At 46.1% G+C, this 20,814-nt stretch overlaps 1 long non-coding RNA gene across 1 annotated transcript; it reads right to left on the minus strand.

Moving 5' to 3' along the window:
• Positions 1-138: 138 nt before the first annotated feature.
• Positions 139-18,987, minus strand: LOC140907250 (uncharacterized). The gene is made up of 4 exons (XR_012157420.1): positions 18,671-18,987; positions 8,803-9,267; positions 4,569-7,289; positions 139-3,700 (listed from the first exon to the last, which is right to left on the minus strand). It is a non-coding gene; the product is annotated as an uncharacterized lncRNA (long non-coding RNA).
• Between the last annotated feature and the right edge of the window lie 1,827 nt (positions 18,988-20,814).

Below are 20,814 nucleotides of genomic sequence, written 5' to 3' on the forward strand. Positions count from 1 at the left end.
CTGGGTTATTTTATTTTTTTTCACGATTTGTAGCTGAATTTAAAACTAGAGAATATTAATGAAAACAAATGGCTGTCATTTGTGACACACACATTTGTCTTTTTACTGTTCCTGGAAAAGGAATGATACTATACTAGCATAAAGTTCAAAGAAGAAATTGAGATGGCAAATTGAATTTATAATACTGGCATCTATTTCCTAAAATTTACAAAAGTCAAGATAAAGTGGCTCATTGTGTAAGACACTGAGAGCTAGACTGTGATATCGTTACTCGTGCTGAGTGCTACCTTACTCCACAAGTAGTTCTGCTCATTTCAGTGGGTCTGCTTGAGGACTAAAATACCATTAAGTAGGGGTATCACAAATACAGACTGAAAAAGTTATATTTAAGTTACCCTTTCCCCCTTATCTATGGCCAGACCATGGCATGGGATAGCATTGATTTTCAGATAATAAATTCAATGGGAATTTCTGCTTTAAAATCAGTGGCTTGACATGGCCCCTAAGCTTTTCAGGTAGTTTGGGAGCACACCAATCTTTTTATATCTAAGAATAAATTCTGATTCTAAGTGGCCTAACCATCTGCAGGTGAAATCTTAATACAGGCCACCGCAATATACACTATTATTAATTTAGGGTAAGTCCACATTGCAGACAGGGGTATGAATGGCTTGTGTAGACATACCCAGGCTTGTTATGCTCTAGCCAGCTCACGAGAAATAGAAGTGAGGATGCCGCAGTGCTGTCTGTCTGATCCTTTTGAGTACGTACTTGCTTGTACAGCCAGTGCTAAAGCCCACACCATTGTACCCTCACTTCTATTTTTAACGAGCTAGCTAGAGTACAGCTATTGGGGTTATGTCTACACAAGCAGCTATTCACAGCTCTGGCTGCAGCATATACCATTATATACCATTAGAGTTAGCTAATCTCATACCCTGCTGAACTCTCTTGCGTGCGCGCACGAGCTGTGGTTCATTTCCAATGAAACTGAAACTCAGAATACTCTGCCAGTGGGGATTATCAAACACTCTTGGTGACTTGACCTTACTGTCCACCATTAGGATGAGAGTTTTCTCAAGTTAAAGGAGATGAATAGTGATTTATAATGCCTTATATAGTTAAGTATTTACTAAATAAAAGCCAGACTGTAGTACCCTTACTCACATTGAGCAGTAACTTATCCCGCAAATCAATGAGGCTACTTATGAAGGGAATGCTTCATGTGCATAAGGATATCACAGTCTTGCCCTCAGTGTGTTATGCTGTGTGTCCCCTCCATTTTTCATTTCTAGCAAATATACTACCTCATTGTCCAGTTGCATTTCCTGTCTGAACAGTATCCTTTCTTTTACAGGAACAGTTCAAAGACTATATAAGCATCATAAAAGACAGCTATTTGGTTTCACTGAAACAAAGTATATTATATTCTGGCCCTACATGTGGGGGTGCGGGGGGTCTGTGTATTTAGACAGATAGCTGACACAGGGAATGAGATTTAGAGAAATTCCCCCATTATTTTCAGAGAGATTTAACAGGTACAAACATATAGGGTGTCATGTACTTCTGTACCAGAACTTTGTACAAAACTTGCTTATACATACCAGATGAGTTCATCAGAAGATCTTTTAATGCTCTTCTCGGTATGGCTATTAGGTTGAAATAAGGCATTTTATACACCGTGCCACCTACTGGCTAAACAGCATAATACAATTTAGGATTCCATTACATCTCTTCCTTTATGTTTTACATTCCTACCATATACAACAGGGGTGGCCAATCTGTGGCTCCGGAGCCACATGCGGCTCTTCAGAAGTTAATATGCGGTTCTTTGTATAGGCACCGACTTCGGGGCTGAAGCTACAGGTGCCAACTTTCCAGTGTGCCAGGGGGTGCGCGCTGCTCAACCCCTGGCTCTGCCACAGGCCCTGTCCCCACTCCACCGTTTCCCGCCCTCTCCCCTGAGTCTGCTGTGCCCTCGCTCTTCCCCCTCCCTCCCCCAGAGCCTCATGCATGCCACGAAACAGCTGATTGGGAGGTGCAAGGAGGGTGTGGGAGACGCTAATGGGCGGGGCTGTCGGTGGGCGGGAGTCGCTGGGAGCGGGGTGGGGGAACTGATGGGGGGCTGTTGACGTATTACTGTGGTTCTTTGGCAATGTTCATTGGTAAATTCAGGCTCCTTCTCAGGCTCAGGTTGGCCACCCCTCATATACAACATTTACACTATCACAATACCTTTGAAGTTCAGTCCGTATGAGTCTGTTAAGTGTCTCTGAATAGTACTGTTTTTTTAATTACACAATTTGACTATATAACAACTTGGTCATCTGCAATGACTGGTTGTGGTTGCTTTGAAATCCTTGAGTCATCATCATCTTGTTCTGCATATGTCATCCACAGAGTTTGCTCTGTTTGTTTTTTGGGGTTTGGGGTGGGGCAGGGGGGTTGAGGAACAAACTGTAAATGTTGACAGTTTCTGTTGAACTCTCCATTGTTGGTCTTGATCACATACGATCTGGGTGCTGAATTCTTTTTCTTTATGACATCTGGAGTTGTCCCTCCCTTTTGTCCATTCAATTTCACATGAAGATGGTCACTAGGTTCTAGATCTGGTAATTCTCTAACAGAGTGATGTCTGTTGTAAAAGTGTTCATAAGCTCTTTTAAACTTTGCATCTAGTTTGGCTACCCTCTTCATGTTTGGTCACTTTGGAGACAGATTCTGTTCCAATGTTGGAACAGTAGTTCTGAGTTGTCTTTCCATCAGGAGTTGCACTATGACCAAATAGAACACTAAATGACCAAGAAGCACCAGGCAATCATTACAAGTGACTGTCCTTTTCACTGTGCTGTTTAGTCATATATGTAACCCTTCTGCCCATCAGAGTTGGCAGCAACAAGGGCCGGGTTCAGTATCTAGGGGTTTCGTTTCAATAACACAATGCAAAACCGGCTCGAGCCCCCACCCAGTGACCTGGGACAATTACATACCACCCACCTGGGCGCTTCTACGAGGCAATACTTCCCCTCTCACAAGCACAAAGTCTGAGTGTAGCAAAAGCCTTTTAATAAAGGAGGGAAGCAATGCGGCATTATGTTGGGGAAACACCACAAACAGGATTCATAACACCAACCATGAGCAAAAGACCCACCCCCAAGTAAGTTTGGCAGTGTTCTTTTCCCCTCAGGGTCTTAAGTCCAGCAACCCAGTAGTCACCCCACACACACACACACAGTTTCTGTCCTTGATCAGTGCAGTCCCGCAGAGTTCAGAAGTTCATCTGCAGAGTTTACCTCCCAGCCTGGGTGGAAGTGGAGGGAGGTATGGGTGGCATCTTACATGATCCGCTGCTTGGGTCGACGGCCAAGTGCCATGCATCTCCATGGGGTTCTGCTGCAGTCTTCACCGTCAGCTGCACCTCTCCGCCAGCCATCCTGCTGGCCACTCCTCTCTACGAGCCACCCGGCTATCCGCTCCACTCCTCTCTATTCTCCGCTAGCCATCCTGCTGTCTGCTCCTCTCTGCCAGCCACCCAGCTATCCACTCCACTCTCCATGCTAGCCATCCTGCTGTCTGCTCACCAACTCGTCTTCAGGCCCCTCCCCCCACACACGCACACTTAACACAGCTCTCAGTGATCTCAGCTTTTAGTAACTTCAGCTCTTTAGTGATTTCAGCTCTGCAGCATATAACAAGACTCCTAATGGAATTAAAATTAGCTCTGTTATTACACAGTGGAGAGAGAAGGGGTCAAAGTAGCATTTTGGGCCCCCCCCACACCTATCCGCAGCCTCTCACAATTCACTGGGTTTTGGAACCCATGTCCCTTACCTAGCGAGTGCTACTTATTTGAGGGCGAGTCCCTCCGTCATAAAATGCCAAGTACAGTTCTACTGTCCTTGATTCACATAACCAGGATAACGACCCTTTATTACTCCTGCCCCCATAACAAAGAGACTGGGGATCCCAGAGCAACCAAAGTGACCGTTTGGGCAAGCAGTCCATCATGCTAGGCAGGGTGGGTGTGCCCATGCAAACCAGATCAGCACCTAAAGTCTTTTTCCACAGCTCACCACCAGATGTCAGGGTAGAGCTCATTCTAACTCTGCTTACCCAAATAGAAGACTAAATTACTTAGAAGCACCAGGCAATCATTACAAGTGACTGTCCTTTTCACTGTGCTGTTTAGTCATATATATAAAACAGCAAAATATTCTGAAAACATTTTAAACATAATATATTCCATGTTAGCTGTTGTTGGTGTTGATCTATAACTCAGAAGAGGAAGGAATGGATCTTCCCGCTGTAGGATTTTCTTGGCTATCTATACAACTGTCTGTCTCTCCATTTGCTTGTAGGCAAATGTGGGCTGCTGCTAATATGACCAAAATCATATTTTGTTCAGAAGGATTTAAATTTTGCTGCAGTGAATAAATTAATAAATAAATTTGTTAGTCTCTAAGGTGCCACAAGTCTATTGTCCATCACTAGTTGTTCTGGAATACCGAAATAAGCAAAAGATAACCCTGTGACATGTTATATCTTTCAAGTACATTATTTCTACATACCTGGAAAATTAGTCCACCAATGACCAGATAATGATGTCTTCTGAATTTGCAGAAATCTGCAGTTAGTCTCTTCCAAGGTCTGTCTGGTAGAGGTATTGTTATTAAAGGTTCTTTGTGTTGTGTTGTGTTGGTCTGTTGGTTCTTCAATGTTCACATGCAGATGCTTATTCTTTATGTCCTTGCTGATGCCCAGCCACCACACTGACTGGTTAATCCATTCACAGTATTTATTTTTTTCTCTTCTGCCAATAGCTCACCTTACCTGATCACTCTTGTTACAGTGTGTATGGTAACACCCATTGTTTCATGTTCTCTATGTATATAAAATCCCCCCACTGTATTTTCCACTGCATGCATCCGATGAAGTGAGCTGTAGCTCACGAAAGCTTATGCTCAAATAAATTTGTTAGTCTCTAAGGTGCCACAAGTACTCCTGTTCTTTTAATCCTCAATGTCCTTCATGGAGGAGATTTAGGATTTCTCTTCTCATTTTGTCTGGAATTACAATTCAGCTGTCTTTAATCATGAGTCCATTTGATTGGCTTAATTGTCCACCTGCCACAAAATGGTCTTTTGTTGCTTCCTTAGTGTTCTTTAGGTACTTGGTCCAGCTGTCCCAATGTATCTTAGAAGTTTCTTAGAAGCTGAATGTCTGTCAAGGTTGCTTTTTTGTAGCTGGTGTAGACTCTTTTCTGACACTGGTCTGTAAGTATCCACAGCAGCCGCCATCCACATATGCATCTGCATCATCTTCAGACTCACAGGTTGTTGAGAGCAATGCAGGACTCCATGAGTGTCTACTGCGGGCTACGAGCAGCAGTGGGCAGCTGGCGGGGGGCAGCCAGCAGGAGTGGCGGGGGAGCGGCGGTCAGCAAGGAGCAAGTGTTCAGGTGGAGCAAGGTAGGTGTCTTCTTCCCTGGGTGGGAGGTGAACTCACAGAGATGCACCTCTGAACCCTGGGTCCTCACTGACCAAGGACAACCACTGTGAGTAGGGTATGGTGAGGGAAGAGAGAGGGGCACAGTAAATGAACTTTTGGTTGTAGAACTCAAGAACATGTGGTAGAAAACACTGCCCCATGCACTCTGGGGTGGGTGTCCTGCTCACAGTTTTATGATTATTAATCCTGCTTGTGGCATTTTCCCTAATTAATGCTGGGTGACTTCCCTCCTTTCATTAAAAGTTTTCTTTTCTACACTCAGATTCTGTGCTTGCGAGTGGGGCACCGAGGGGTGGCATGTAATTTTCCCAGGTTACAGAATTGGGGCTTGAGATGGTTCCGTGTTGTATTTTTGGAAAGGAACCCCTAGATATTTAACCCGGCCCTAGTTGCTGCCGGCACCACCTGGCAGAAGGGTTACACTTCTACTGTCTCAGGCTTAACACTAATTCCATCTTTATTTATTATCTGTCCCAAAAATTCCATTTGGGGTAGGCGGAAAATGCATTTTTCCTTGTTTAGTCTGGACTAAAGCTGATGGATTAGGCTCAGGACTCTGTTGAGAGTTTTGTTATTCTTCCATTGAAAATTTTCATGTCAGAATATCATCCATGAAAATGAGAGCTCCATTTCTGTTCCTTAACAATTCTGTCATCTTTCTTTGGAAAATTTCAGGTGCACTGATAAAATATAATGTTCAAAAGCAAAATCTCTCAAAGGGCGTGATAAATGTAGTTAGTTTAGCACTTTTTTTGGCTAAAGGAATTTTCTAGAATCTGCTTGAGGCATCTTGCTTGGAGTATACTGTAGCTCCTTTCATTTTGGGGAGGAAGTCATCCAATAGTAGGGGGAAATATTTTTCTATTACAATTGCTTTGTTAAGTCTTTTAAGATTCATACAGATTCATATTTTTTCCATTTTTCTTTATAACTGGTAACATTGGGACACACCCATGTTGTTGGCTCAGACATTGGCATAATCAAGAGAATCTGCTCCATTGTCTTTAACTCAGTATGAAGTAATGGGATAGAAATCCTATGTGGTGAATGAACACTACATGGTTCTGCATTGTCTCTTAATGTTATTTGTACTGGATTGTCTTTCAAAAGTCCAATATCACCAAATATTCTATTAAATTCTTCTACCTTTCTCATTAGGCCCATCATGGCTGCCACTCACAGGGCCAAGAGGCTGTTGGTCTGTGGTCCTTTGATCACATAGACTCTGAATGCATAGCTTTGTCTTTGTAAGTTGTTTCTGTGGTGAACTGGCCTGGGCAGTGCAGAATGCCTCTAGGGCTAGTCAGAGCTGTGGCAGGTGACATTAGCTCTGGAAGGGGTTGAAGAAGACCGGAGATGACTGTGACAACAGCTACTGAGTCAATTTTTAAAGTCAATAATCTTGCCATGAATATTCAGTTTCACTTTCCAGGAAGTCTCTATGTCAACAGTAATAGATCCCAGAAAAAACGGCTCTTGATTGTCTGCAATATGAATCAACTCCTTAACTGACTTGATGTGGCAAACAACAGCAAAATGTCCATATTTTATGCATTTATTACAGTGTGTGCCTCAGGTTGGATATGCATCATCTCTTGGGATGTGACTTTTTCCACACCTTGTGCATGTAGGCTGGAATTTGTCCTTTGTAATCTGGGAGTTCTCTGTCTTTGTCTCAGGGGTTTTATTATAATGACTTTTAACACTCATGTGTTTTGTATACAATTTCTAAGCCAGTTTCAGGTTTTTTAGGTTTGTCCAGTTGCTCTAGATTTTGCTGTCTGCAAAGAAGGAAGCATAGCATGAAATAGCAGCGTGTGACATTAGATGAACACTTATAACACAGATGAACCTTTTACTCCTGAGCGCATGCTGCACCAAAAAATTTAAAATTCTGCGACAAAAAAAAAAATTCTCTGCACAGTATTTTAAAATTCTGCAAAATTCTGCAAATTGTATTTGTCAAATAAATGTGGAGGCTCCAGCATGGCAGTGGAGAGCACAGTCCACTGGCTGCACAGAGGTGGGAGATCACTGTGCCCCCCCACAGCTGGGACATACACTCAGCGGTGAGGCCACACCCAACCCTGATACAGCGCAAGGACCAGGCCTGCCCCAGAAACACCCCGGGGCCCTGCCCCTCCGTGCCAGGTGCACAAGGTGTGGGCAGGCAGGCTAAGCAAGGCAGGATGCAAGTGTGCAGGAGCTTAGTATCGGGTGCGGGTTGAGAGGGCTCTGTGTCGGCTAGTCTGGGTGCAGGTGGCTCAGTGGGGGATCTGGTTGCACAGGGACTTGTGGGGGGGCAGGTCTGGGTGCAACGGTAATGGGGCTCTGCAGGGGAGTCCACATGAAGGTGGTTGGGGCTCAACAGGAGAGGGTTTGGGTGTTGGGGGGATAAAGCTTGGCAGGGTAGTCTTTGTTTGGGAGGCTCAGTGAGGGGTCCAGATGCTGGAGGAGTGGGGCTCAGTTGGGTGGGGATCCAGGTGCAGCTGGTTGGGGCTTGGTGGGGTGGGAATCCAGGTTCAGGTGGCTTGTCAGGGTGCTCCAGGTGCAGGGAAAGTGGGGCTCATGTGGTGGTGGGGTTCTGAGTGCAGAGTGGTGAGGCTTGGCAGGAGGGTCTGAGTATGAGGGTGTCTGGATGCATGGGGTTGGGCAGATGGGAGAGCAGCTTCCTGCACATGGATCCTTCCCCCTGCAGCTGAGGAGTGATGGGTGCAAGAAGTGGGGAAGGGGGGAGTTTGCAGACCTTCCTGAAGCTGGGGGAGAAATCTGAGGATGGGTCTCACCTGGCCCTGGATGCCATGCAGGGAAAGAGGAAGTCCCATCCCCCCCCAGCCCAGCCAGGACTAGCAGCTGAGCCCAACGCAGGGTAGGAGCCCCAGCTGGGTCTTCCTCAATCCCACCCCCTGCCCCATAGTGATTTACCTCTCTGCCACTTGCTCATGGCACCTGAAACATACTGCTGAGGAGGGTTGCATGACCACTTTCGTGGCTTCCCCATCAGAAAGTCATTTTTCTGCGGAGAAGCAAAGAAATCTGCGGGGGACATAAATTCTGCCCATGCACAGTGGCGCAGAATTCCCTTAGGAGTGAGCTTTTATCTTTCAACACATGTGATCCTGATTTACAGAAATGAACAGTGGAATAACAGCAGTGGTAAATTATGGTGCAAAATGAGTGACAGGCCTTGTATTCGTGTACAGCTGAAAGGTACATTTAGTCCTGTAGTTGTCACTGGCATGCAGTATAATAAAGTTTGCCATTGTATCGGAGAAGTAATTAATTCTTAATTACCTTTTGTAATAATATACCGGCTAAAACTTTTCACTTGAAATCTTCCTAGGTAAATATCGTTGATTACACTCTTGACATGGGGAATGAACAGGGGAAGAGAGAGGAGGCAGTATAGCATAAGGTGGCAATCTGCTGACTGCAATGCTGCAATGAACTCCAGGAGGTCTCTTCAGAGGAAATAAAATCAGAAGGAAATCACACTGAGTAAAATTCACCCCTGTGCAGAGGGCAGTGGTCCCCAGTTTCAAACTTTTAAAGGTCATGAGTCAGGCCCCAAAAATCATGAGAATGGCATAAAAACCATGAGATTATAAAAAATAATAAATTGGGGCCTTTTTTTAAACTTGCATGCTGATTCTGAGTCTTTATCGTTTCAGTTTCTTAAAAGTTTCTGTCCCTCAGAGTTGCAGAGAAAAGCTTGTTAATTAAAGCTGGGATTCTCATGTAATAAAAAGACTCCAGGAGCTGTGGATATAGAAAAACATGGTGAGATCTTGATAAAATCATGACTTGGCACATTGAGAGAGCCAGCAGAAGGCCTATGCATGCTGGAATCACTTCAAAATAAGATTTAATAGGCTTCATGCTGGCTCCTTGCATGGGGGGAAATTTCATCTGGTTTGAGTGGTTGTTTACAGGGCTAGTAGCTGACAGTAGGGAATATTGGTAGAGATGTCAGTGGAGCTCCCCAGAAAGATCCATGCTATTCTAGCAGTAACTGGAAGGGGGGAAATCATTTCCTGAAACAATAATGGTGTGAATGGTAAATAAGGCATTGGCCACGGTGACAGAGAGGTGAACTGTCCTAATGCCTGGTGTCCAGGGGTTTCACAAGTATGTCCTCTGTAAGCAAAGTCTGGGTAATCTGATAAAGCAAACCCTGTTTAGTCTTTATTTTCTGAATAGGGAGATAGTAGGGACATGAACCACTATTTCTATACTGTCTTCATTCAAAGATAAAAACATAAAGGTAAAGTAGCATCTAATTCAGGGGTTCTCAGGACAAGTTATTTGGTGGCCTCAGAGTGCAGCCACCAACTCTTGCTGGTGGCCGCTCTCACACTTCTTCCTAAAATACTTTATTAGCTTAAAAAAAAATAAATATGCACATATACATGTCCAAGTCACTATAATTTATTTATTGCTAGCTAGTAAGTCTACTGTGAAAAGTGATATTTACATACATATAAAGTATCACTTTTCACAGCAGACTTACTCAACCCCAGCAAAATCTGCTACAAAGGACCATTGAAATAATGGTTAGGAAGAGAGTGTTAATCAAAAAGACAAAATTCAACATGAAACAGAAGCGCTCCCCCACACCACCCTGCACTCCCTTGAGACAATTTAAAAACACTAAGGTGTAGACTGAGCCTTAAGGTTCAGTCCCAAGTAAGGGGTTGGACATAGCTACTCAGTCCCAGGATGAGGCCAAGGAAGGAATCATAGGGTATGTCTACTCTGCAATTAGACACCCATGGCTGGCCCATGCCAGATGAATTGGGCTAAGGGGTTGTTTCATTGTGGTGTAAGCATACAGGCTCAAACTGCAACCTGAGGTCTGGGTCTAGGGTGACCAGACGCCCTGATATTATCAGGACCATCCTGATATTAGGGGCTTTGTCTTATATAGGTAACTATATCCACCCTCCACAAGAAAAAATGTCCCGATTTTTCACACTTGTTATCTGGTCACCCTATCTGGGACTCTCCCACCTTGCAGGGTCCTAGAGCCTGGGCTCAAACCCAAATGTCTTCACCGCAATTAAACAGCCCCTTAGCCCAAGCCTCACTATCCCAAGTTAGTTGGCAAGGGCCAGCTGTGGGTTTTTAATTGCAGTATAGACATACTTTGTGTCACAATTCCTGTCCAGCTCCAAGGAAATAGCTATTTACTGCAGTCCTAAAAAGGACATAATTTGCTACACCCTTTATCCCAGCTCAGCTCTGCTAGCTGGCACTTTGATGGGACAGGGCCAAAGCTCTAACCAGGCCCCTCCCACAACTGCAAAAGTTGGTAACACTGATTTAGTCATTCAGCCATTTTCCTGCATTGAAATTAATCACCAAGGGTCACATGACAGCTAGCCTGCCATGATTGTGCAAGGCAGTGAGTGAAAGAAGCTTGCTCATCCTTGCATCCCTGTACCAGGGCAGTCACAATCACATTTCTTGTGCTCTCTAAATGCAAGGGCCAGAGAAGTATAAACATCACTATACACCCTCAAGGGGGAAAAGCAGAGCCATGACTCCTCCCAATTCTTTCCTGCCTTGGCAGAGTGCAAGCAGCACACGTTGAGCATAGATCAGGGGTGGGCAAACTTTTTGGCCCGAAGGCCACATCTGGGTGGGGAAATTGTATGCAGAGCCGCAGCAGGGGGTTGAGGTGTGGGAGGGGGTGCGGTGTGCAGGAAGGGGCTCAGGGCAAGGGATTGGGGCAGAGGAGAGGTGCAAGGTGTATGAGGGGGCTCAGGGAAGAGGTTTGGGGTGCAGGAGGAGTGCAGAGTGTAGGAGGGGGCTCAGGGCAGGGGTGCGGACTGTGGGAAGGGGCTCAGGGCAGGGGGTTGCGGTGCAGGAAGGATGTGGGTGCAGCAGGGGGCTCAGGACAAGGGGTTAGGGTGCAGGAGGGGTGCAGGAGAGGGTTGGAGTCCAGCCCAGCGCCGCTTACCTAAAGCGGCTCCGGGATGGCAGCGGCGCGCACCGGGGCCAAGACAGTCTCCTTGCATGCCTGCCCTGGCCCCACGCTGCGCTGCTCACCACGTCCCTGCGCAGCCCCTGCGGGTGTGGGGGGGGCACAGGGCTCCGCGCGCTTCCCTTGCCACGCCTCCAGGTACTTCCCCCGAAGCTCCGATTAGCCGCAGTTCCCCGTTCCCAGCCAATGGGGGCTGCAGGGACAGTGCCTGGAGACAAGGGCAATGCACGGAGATCTCTGCTCCCCCCCACACACACCCAGCCCCAGGTACGTGGTGCTGGCCGCTTCTGAGAGCAGCGCGGGGCACGCGGCACCACGGGGTGCAATCCCAGGGCTGGATCCAAAGCCCTGAGTGGCCAGATCCGGCCCGTGGGCCATAGTTTGCCCACCCCTGGTATGGACCATACCTTCAAAATGGAAGAGGAGGAACTACCATGATGGTAGTCTGCTTGTCTGTGTGTTGTGTTGTGCTTTACCAGTGCACGTGTTCCCTTTGAAGGCTGCTTCTTATAAAGGCACAGAAAAGCTGCAAGTTAAAAATTAATTCACAATTTCACTATCTCCTCTCCTGCTTAGGGCTACTGATTTCTTAGGCCTTATCTACACATGGAAATTCACTGGCATATCCCTACCACTACCAGTATAATTATACTGGTATAACTCCCCATATGAACACATTTGCTCAAACAATAATGCCTTTTCATGGTCAAGAGTGTAACTCTGGAGAGGTTTGGGGCCCTAAGTTAGGCCAGTAATAGGCAGAGAAAGATGTAACCTTACTCAAGTCAAACCTCTAAAACTCTGGAGCTTTGCCCATCACTAGTATCTTCTCAGAGAGAACAATAGCAAATTGTCTTTTTAGTACCATAAAGCCAACAAATGTCATATGTATCTACTCTTCTCTGTTTAAGATTCAGGAGGAATGATGCTGACTGAACAATCTGTGTGAGCTTAATGGAGCCAGGGTCAGCTGAAGACATGCCTTTTTCTATTAAAATATATTGTACATACATACATTTCTCCTTCCTACTGAATCTGGTGAGGATTTGATGCTCATGAAGGAAGGACAGTACTCAAGGCTGAAGTCATATTTATTCACAGAGTATGCACAACATGGATATCAGCATAAACAACCCTAAATCACACAACAGTTGTGCCTCAGCCCTCTCCTGGATGAAGTCTCATTAGTGTCCAAAGAGTAGTTCAAGTTCCATGACCATTCAATTATTGTTATCTGTGGTACAAGATACCAGTTTGTGCCAGCTGTGGAAATGTTGTCTGTGACATGGTCATGTGTCTCCTAGAAAGTGGACTAAGACCACCACCTCCTTTCACACAAATCATGAAATTATCTACTTTCAGTAACAACTTCTGACATGAGCTAGGCTAAAAACAATCCAGTGATGAAAGTTTCCATATCCTATTATCAAATCTTTTAAGCCATTCAGACCTTCCACTCCCAAGCTTTGGATATAGAGTTGCAAGGGCTTCTGGAACCTATATGTTACCACGACACAGAGTGTACACTCTGCTGCACAAGGGATGAAAAGGGGAGAGGTTCATACCCGTTAGAGATTGTAGACAGGAAGGGGATGGCTGTTACCAGGCAGCCATCTGCCCTGTAGGTCTAATGGAGAAGGGGAGCATTTGGCAGCCCACCAAAGAGAAGGAGGAGGAGCCTCTTCCACAAAGACAGTAAGGGTGTGTGCAGTTTGAAGGCCCTGGTTGAGAGGGATGTTGCCTGAGGGAATGGACTGGCTGGGAGGGAAGGAGGGTGCTGAGTGCAGTGGAGGATGTCAGGTGGGTGCTAGTCTTACATGGGAGGCCTTGTCAGGTCAGGGGAAGTAAGAGTGCCAGGTAGTATAGACATATGTGGGTGGGTTCTGAGAAGAAGGGGTGCCACCTTTCTGTCAGCCTTCATATGATTCCTGGGGAAAGGGGAGAAGGCATATTGATGAATTTTACTTTTTCAAGACTGATGTGAGACTTTACCAGTCCAAAAGTGTTATAGATATTCTGCTGTCTTCAAAGAGGTAATGATTTGTTTGTTATAAGGAAGCCAAGGAAATTGCCACCCCCATCTCCTCAACTTGGCTCTAAATCTCCACTAATTTCAGCCAAGGAATGCATTTTTCAACCCTCTCCGTATGTTTATCCATAGTTTATATTATCATTTGCTAAATATATTACATCATGCTATTTACTTCATTCTGCAGCTTCAAGACCTTTGTGTGGCTTCTCAACGCCCTACAAATTTGACATATAAATCACTGGAAAAAGGCTGACATCCCATGGTTTGCCTGTTTAGCTTTCCAAAGATTTCAGTAGGAAAAAAGCCACAAACTCGACTGTTCACTTTTCTGCCACTCAAACAAATTATTGCAGCTAATAGGGCTGAAAATGACAAAGATCTGCAGTAGGGCTAAAATGTTCAAATTTACGTGAGGTACTTAGAGTCAGATTTTCAAAAGTATTTAGAAGTCTAAAGCGTCAGATAGACTCCTTGTGGTATTTTCAAAAGCTAGGTGCCTAACTCCCTTTGAAAGCAACAGGAATTAGGCACCTAACTTGCTTAGATGCTTTTGAAAATCCCACTAGGTACCTATATGCATCTTTAGGGACCTAGATAACTTTAAAAATCTGGTCTCTAACTTTGTATTTAGGCACCTATATTTAAGTTGCCTGGTTTTCATAGCTGCTGAGCTGTAGGAACTGAGCGGTCGCAACACCTCTGAAAATCAGACTACTTATTTAGGTGCTTAAATTAATGCACCTTAAATTAATGCAGGTTTGAAAATGTTGGCCTGTATATCTACTTTATACACACACACACACACTTATTAGGAAGCATGCTTTTAACTGTTTAGAGTATACTTACTGTACCATATCATTATGTTATAAAGCCACTTCACCAGCCTGTCCACAAACAAAGTCTATAATGATTATAGAGATTTCTTCTCCCTGGCACAACCAGGGCATATGGAATGAAGTGAAGCATATTAAAGGTGAAAACAAATTACAGTAATGTTGTTAAAGTCACACTAAGGTTTTACTGCTTGATTAAACTCTCTTTGGAACATGTCTGTTCCTAAACATTTATGGGATCTATTCTCCCTAGGAGTGCACAGCATGTGACTGTATAGAGAAGTGATGTCATCTCACATTAGCTCTAAGGGAAGCACTCTGTCACCACAATGAGATCTTGCTGAAGAGTGGCAGGAGCTGCATTTGCTCCACATGTTTAAGTCTTAAGATTTCCAAAGGGTCCTTTGTCTGGTTCAGTCTGACAGACAAGTTTGGTTGCTAATTTGGTGGTGGGCCTTTAGTTTCCATAAGAATGCTATACTGGGGCTTAACAAACCACCCATGATATAATAGATACAATTAACTTAGATTAGAGATATCAAAATAAGTAGGTATAGCATGGACTAAAGAATCCATCTTTAAAGCCTAGGCCAGAAGATTTTCAAAGAAAATTACGGAGAAAGATAAAAGTGAGGTTTTGTCAAGAAGTCACTGGGAACTGGTAGAAATAAAAGGGCAGATAATGAAGAACTGCAATCACCAGCAGTTACAGGATAAAACTTTAGGAAGGGGAAAAGCCACTGAAGTTAAAGCTGATGACCATTATTACTTAAGGATATGAAATGATTATGCTACTGTTTGACCTGTAGATGATATAAGGAATTGCAAAAGAGCAATTTGCCAGTTGCCCTTCCTATCAGGTACCTTCAGCCACTTTTAACACAGAGTTCCCACATGACTACTCTAACTCAAATTTACAAAGTAGGTAAGTGTTAAGACTTTGTTTTCTCTTTGGGTTTCACCTTTAAATTTCCAAGAAATCTGACTATCTAGAGGGGTAGCTGCCATTTTGTGAGGCACAATTAATGCAGCATGTTGCAAAAGAGACACTCACTATGCTCTGCTCATATCTGTTCAGAATGCTGCTGAAAAGGGCATTAGGAAATTAAACTGTAATTCTATCCCCCGCTTCTTCTGGGAGGTATTGCACTAACCTCACTCTCCTAAAGCCAAGTTGCTGCCCCAAACAAGTGTCAAAAAGCCACTTCAGACAGTCAGTGTAATTGAATTTGTATTCACTGTTTGTTATTTTTATTATTGTCATCCCTGGAGGGGATGACTTAGTGCTGTGAGCATCAGATTTTACATATCTTGACACTCTGGAACAACAGATTCCACAAATAGTGGCATGGCTAATTCAGTCCTTCACCCTTCTCTGTAAGATAAGCTTAATATCATGCATGTTACTGTGGCCCCAGTTAAGTACTGGGATATACAGAAGAGGTGGCTGTGTAGCTCCTGAGATGGGCAGTGGCACTCCAACAATTTTTATAGTGGGGGTGCTAAAAGCCATTGAACAAAACTGTAAACCCTGCATCTGATGGAAACCATTTCACCCGAACACCTCTAGTTCCAGCACCCCTGGAGATGGGTCAGATTTGTGCTATTTCCAATTAAGTTCAGCAATATCCTGGAGAACAAAATTAACTTCATATTCAGTATATGGCTCTGGAGCAGTTTCTGCAGCCCCTGCACAATTGAAGTTTCTTATCACAGTACAAAAAACAACTGACTGCCCACAGTAAATTATAAACAAAAAAGTGTGTGTAAAGCTTTAAGATCTACACATACCATCCCTGCAAAATACACAGTGATCTGAGTGACCATCATTCACAGTTATGTTTTCATACACAAAGAGCAAGGTCTCATTCTCCATTAACTTAGGCCAGTGTAAACAAGAGTAAATCCATGTACATCCATTGGCCTTCACTACTGTAAGTGAGAGGATAATTATACCCTATCAGAATAAATAAAATAATTTTATTTTTAAATTTAAAAAAAAATAAGAAAGAACAAAAATAAAGTCTGTATGAGACTGGTGTAAATTGGAGTAGTTCCACTGAACTCCATTGGATCTAAACTGATTTACACCAGTTGAGGTTCTGGCCCAGAATATGTAGGTCCTCTGTAGCAGGCAAGAGCAATTTTGAGAATAAAATAGTTGTTGTCTTTGTAGAACTGTGAAGCTGCAGTACTTAGTTTGGCATTGGAATAGTTCTAGACTAACTTTACACAGTGTCATTAGTCAGTCAGGGGGAAGTTTGAGGACTTACAGTGTCATTAATCAATACATATTAATTATTTGGGGGTGGTTAGGGACTTATGCACAGCTTCATTAATTATCAATTATAATTTTGGGGTGATTGGGGCAAGGATTTTATGTCACAGAGTCATTAATGTTTAATTATGCGAGAAGAGTTGGGGGGAGTTAGCAGTGGGACATATTCTGTTTTCCTGTACATGAGTTAGAGCAGGGACGGGCAAACTTTTTGGCCTGAGGGCCACATCGGGTTTCTGATATTGTATGGAGGGCCGTTTAGGGGAGGCTGTGCCTCCCCAAACAGCCAGGCATGTCCCGGTCCCCACCCCCTATCCGACCCCCCGTGCTTCTCACCCCCTGATGGCCCCCCGGGACTCCTGCCCCATCCAACCCCTCTGTTCCCTGAGGGCCCCCCGGGGACCCCTGCCTCCCTGCTCCCTGCCTCCTTACTGTGCTGCCTGGAACACCGGTGGCTGGCAGCGCGGTTGCACCAGGACAGGCAGCTGCACCGCGCAGCACAGAGCACCGGGTCAGACTGGGCCCTGCAGCTGCGCTGCCCCAGGAGCTTGCTGCTCCGCCACCCAGAGCATTGAGCCGGCAGACCAGTGAGCTGAGGCTGCGGGAGAGTGGCCGGGGCCAGGGGCTAGCCTCCCGGGTCAGGAGCTCAGGGGCTGGACAGGACGGTCCCGTGGGTCGGATGTGGCCCGCAGGGTGTAGTTTTCCCACCTCTGAGTTAGAGTGACTGGGCACCCCACTATTACCAGGACCATCCCGATTTAGGGCTTTGTCTTATATATGCAACTATACCCCTCCCATCCACCCCCAAAAAAGTGTCTTGATTTTTCACACTTGCAGTCTGGCCACCCTAACACCAGTATAAAACCTAAGTAACCCCAAATCACTTCAGATTTACACGAGATTTACGCAGTGCAGAATCTAGCCCATTGTGCTTCACAATGAACTGCTAACTAGTTGGGAGTAGCTAGAGTCATTAATGATCCCTTATGATTGTTTGGGGCAGCTGGCTGGTGTACTGTGTTCTTGTTAGTTAGGTGTATAGGTTATGGGCCCAGCCAGAGCAATCTGCAGCCATGTTTACTGGAGCCAACCCTCTCCCATTTCACTTTATTTACACCAGGGGATCTCAAACTGGGGGTTGGGACCCCCTCAGAGGGTAGGGAGGTTATTAAATGGGGGGCGCGAGCTGTCAGCCTCCCTCCCAAACCCCGCTTTGCATCCAGCATGTATAATGGAGCTAAATGTATAAAAAAGGGGGTTTTTAATTTTCAGGGGAGGGGGGCCGCACTCAGAGGCTTGCTGTGTGAAAGGGGTCACCGCGACAACAAGTCCGAGACTCACTGATTTACACCGAGGTTACAGGCGTTTTTTGGATGGGGGTGGGGGGCTGATTTTAGGGCCCCTGGTGCAATTGCCCCCCTTTGCTCCGCACTCCCACCACCGCTGGGGCCAGTGACTCTCCCCAAGGGGGCGAGCTGCAGGATCGGGGGGGGGTGGGCCCGATCCCCTCCGCGCTGCTGCTGCTCCCCCGCCCTCGGATTATGCGCTGAGGGCCAGGCACCCGCCCGGCAGCGAGGGAGGCGGTGGCCGAGGCCAGGTGGATGTTGTGTGTCGGGCTCTGCGTCAGCGGCGGCGGCCGGCAGGACACGGGCTGGCGTCAGAGGCCGCCGGGTGACACATTCTTCCTCCGACAGCGGCTGGGAGCCGGCGCTGGACGGAAGCGCGGGGGCCGGGCGGCGGGGGAACGTGCTGCTGTGCAGCGCCCCGCGGGGCCGGGGCCGGGGCCGGGGCCGGGCCGGGCCGGGGGGAGGAGGAGGAGGCCACGGGGAAGAGGGCAGCCTCACCCCCGGCTGACCCGGGTGAATCATGCTGCTTCCAGCTGCCTCCTGGGGGACACAAAGGGCAAACGCCGCGCTCTTTGTTCGGCTTCCCGGGCCTCAGTAGGTTTTGCGAGCGCCGCAGGGGGCGGCGGCGGCGGCGGCACGTCCCGCACTCTCCGGTCCCGCCGCCCCGCCCTCCGGGCCGCTGCCTACCTGCAGCCCGGCCGGGTTCCCGCCATTGTCCGCTGGCCGCCTCGCTGGGGATGTGCGGAACGTGAGGGCTGCCTTTGGCGCGCCCCGGGGTCGCCTTCCAGCCCGGCTGCTAGGTGGTAGCTCGCTGCAGATCCTCGTGCTCGTTACGTGCCGAAATGTAAAGGGACTGGCAAAAAGCTTTTGATTACACAGGCTTCTCTCGTGATACCTCTGCCTCGGGCAGGAATACATCGCCTGGGCAGTGAACGGAGCATGTAGCCGCACAAAGACAGGAAACACACCATGACCGTGTTGTTATTCTGTCTGATTATTTTTACAGAGCCCCATCCTAATAACACTTCGCACCCGAGGGGAGGGTTGTGAAAGGAGAAGCAGGTTTCTCTGAGCAACACGTCCGTGCTGCTTTGCTTCTGTCGCTAGCCCTGCAAATAATTTATTAGCATTATACAGTAAACTCCTCTAGTTTGCTGGATTTTTGCATAGCTGAAAGAGTATTGGTTTTGACATGCTTAGTTTAAACAAAATATCTAAACGCATTAGATTTTTCAAATGGAACATCAAACCTTTCCTAACTGATAAAGTGTTTCAGCCCTAGGTCAATGTTGTCTGGGACTGAAAAAGTGAAGGCTTCTGGCTGCTTTTATAAAATGTTTTCTCTGTTTTCAGTTTCATATCATATTTCTGTGTTACCCAAGCATTTAATCCCTCTGTTTTTTCTTACTCTCAATTTACAGTTATTCTTCAGGCACATTACAAAAGATGGGTTTTATTACAAATGGGTGAAACAGCCTGAAATGCCCTCTACATAATCCTGTGGGAAATTCAATTAGGCTCAAATTCTGGGGATCGGCACACAGTTGAGTCCAGAAAGGTGTACTGTTCTCCCGCTCAGGGCACTCTGGGAGTCATTTCAGGGCCATTACTACTGAAGTCCTGAGGCTGTGGACACAGTGTGACTCTGTAGCTGCAATATGGGCCGTCTCTAGGAGGGGGAGGATGGGAAGATTCAGGAAGCAGTTATCCTGTCACCCTGTTCCCTCCTGTATTGGCGTACAAAGGTCCCCAAGGAACTGAGCTTTGTGCTGTATGTGAGGACTAAGTACACTGTGTTCCCCCTGGAATCTTGCCACCTCAACATGCCGCTGGTAGGAAATCCTCCATGGCCTGAGTGCCAGGAGCTAGATTTCCCCTTTTAATCTGAATAGGACCTCTCCTTTAAAAAGAGTCAACTAGGCTTCACTTAAAATAAATTGACTATTCACACATTTTTTGAAGCTGATAAAATGAAGGGCTGAATACAGATACAGGTTATTTTTGGAGGCCTATTTAAATCTTGGAGTTGTGGGTGCAGCTCACCAGAGCAATGAATGGGTCTGCCCCTTGAGGTAAGAGAAGGGCCACAGAATCTTGAATTTTAGTGATAATGGAAGACAATTATGGAGGTTGGAATCCTCCCTCCATAGAATAAGTAAAGGCATTGGTGCTGGGGGTGCTACCATACCCCCGGTTTGAAGTGGTTTCCATTATATACAGGGTTTACAGTTTGTTTCAATGGCTGTCAGCACCCCCATTATACAAATTGTTCCAGCACCCCTGAGTAGAGGGTAAGGCAATTGGTAAGTACAGGTAAAGCAACAGCTCTGCTCCACTAATTTGCCTCAAATCTGATTTGGAGAGGTCACTAGGGGTAATACTACTGGGGTAATACTACTAACTCTAATACATACTGGGTCAGACCAATGGTCCATTTAGCCCAGTGTCCTGCCCTCCAAACTTGGCCAATGCCAAGTGCTTCAGAGGGAATGAACACAACAAGATAATTATCAAGTGATCCATCCCCTGTCATCCACTCTCAGCTTCTGGCAGTCAGAGGCTAGGGACGCCCAGAGTATGGGGTGGCATCCTTGATCATTTTGGCTAATAGCCTGTGATGGACCTCCGTGAATCTAATTCATTTTTGAACCCAGTTATAGTTTTTGCATTCACAACATCCTCTTGCAACAAATTCCACAGGTTGACTGTGCGTTGTGTGAGAGAGTGTTTTACTTTCCATATCCACTCAGTATTTGTTCCCTGCGGTGAACTGCCAACTAGGTTGCCAGTTAGTGGTAGTTTTCCATTATGTGTTTACAGGCTGAGGGCCT

This window comes from Lepidochelys kempii, chromosome 2 (assembly GCF_965140265.1).
Source record: "Lepidochelys kempii isolate rLepKem1 chromosome 2, rLepKem1.hap2, whole genome shotgun sequence".
Classification (NCBI taxonomy): domain Eukaryota; kingdom Metazoa; phylum Chordata; order Testudines; family Cheloniidae; genus Lepidochelys; species Lepidochelys kempii.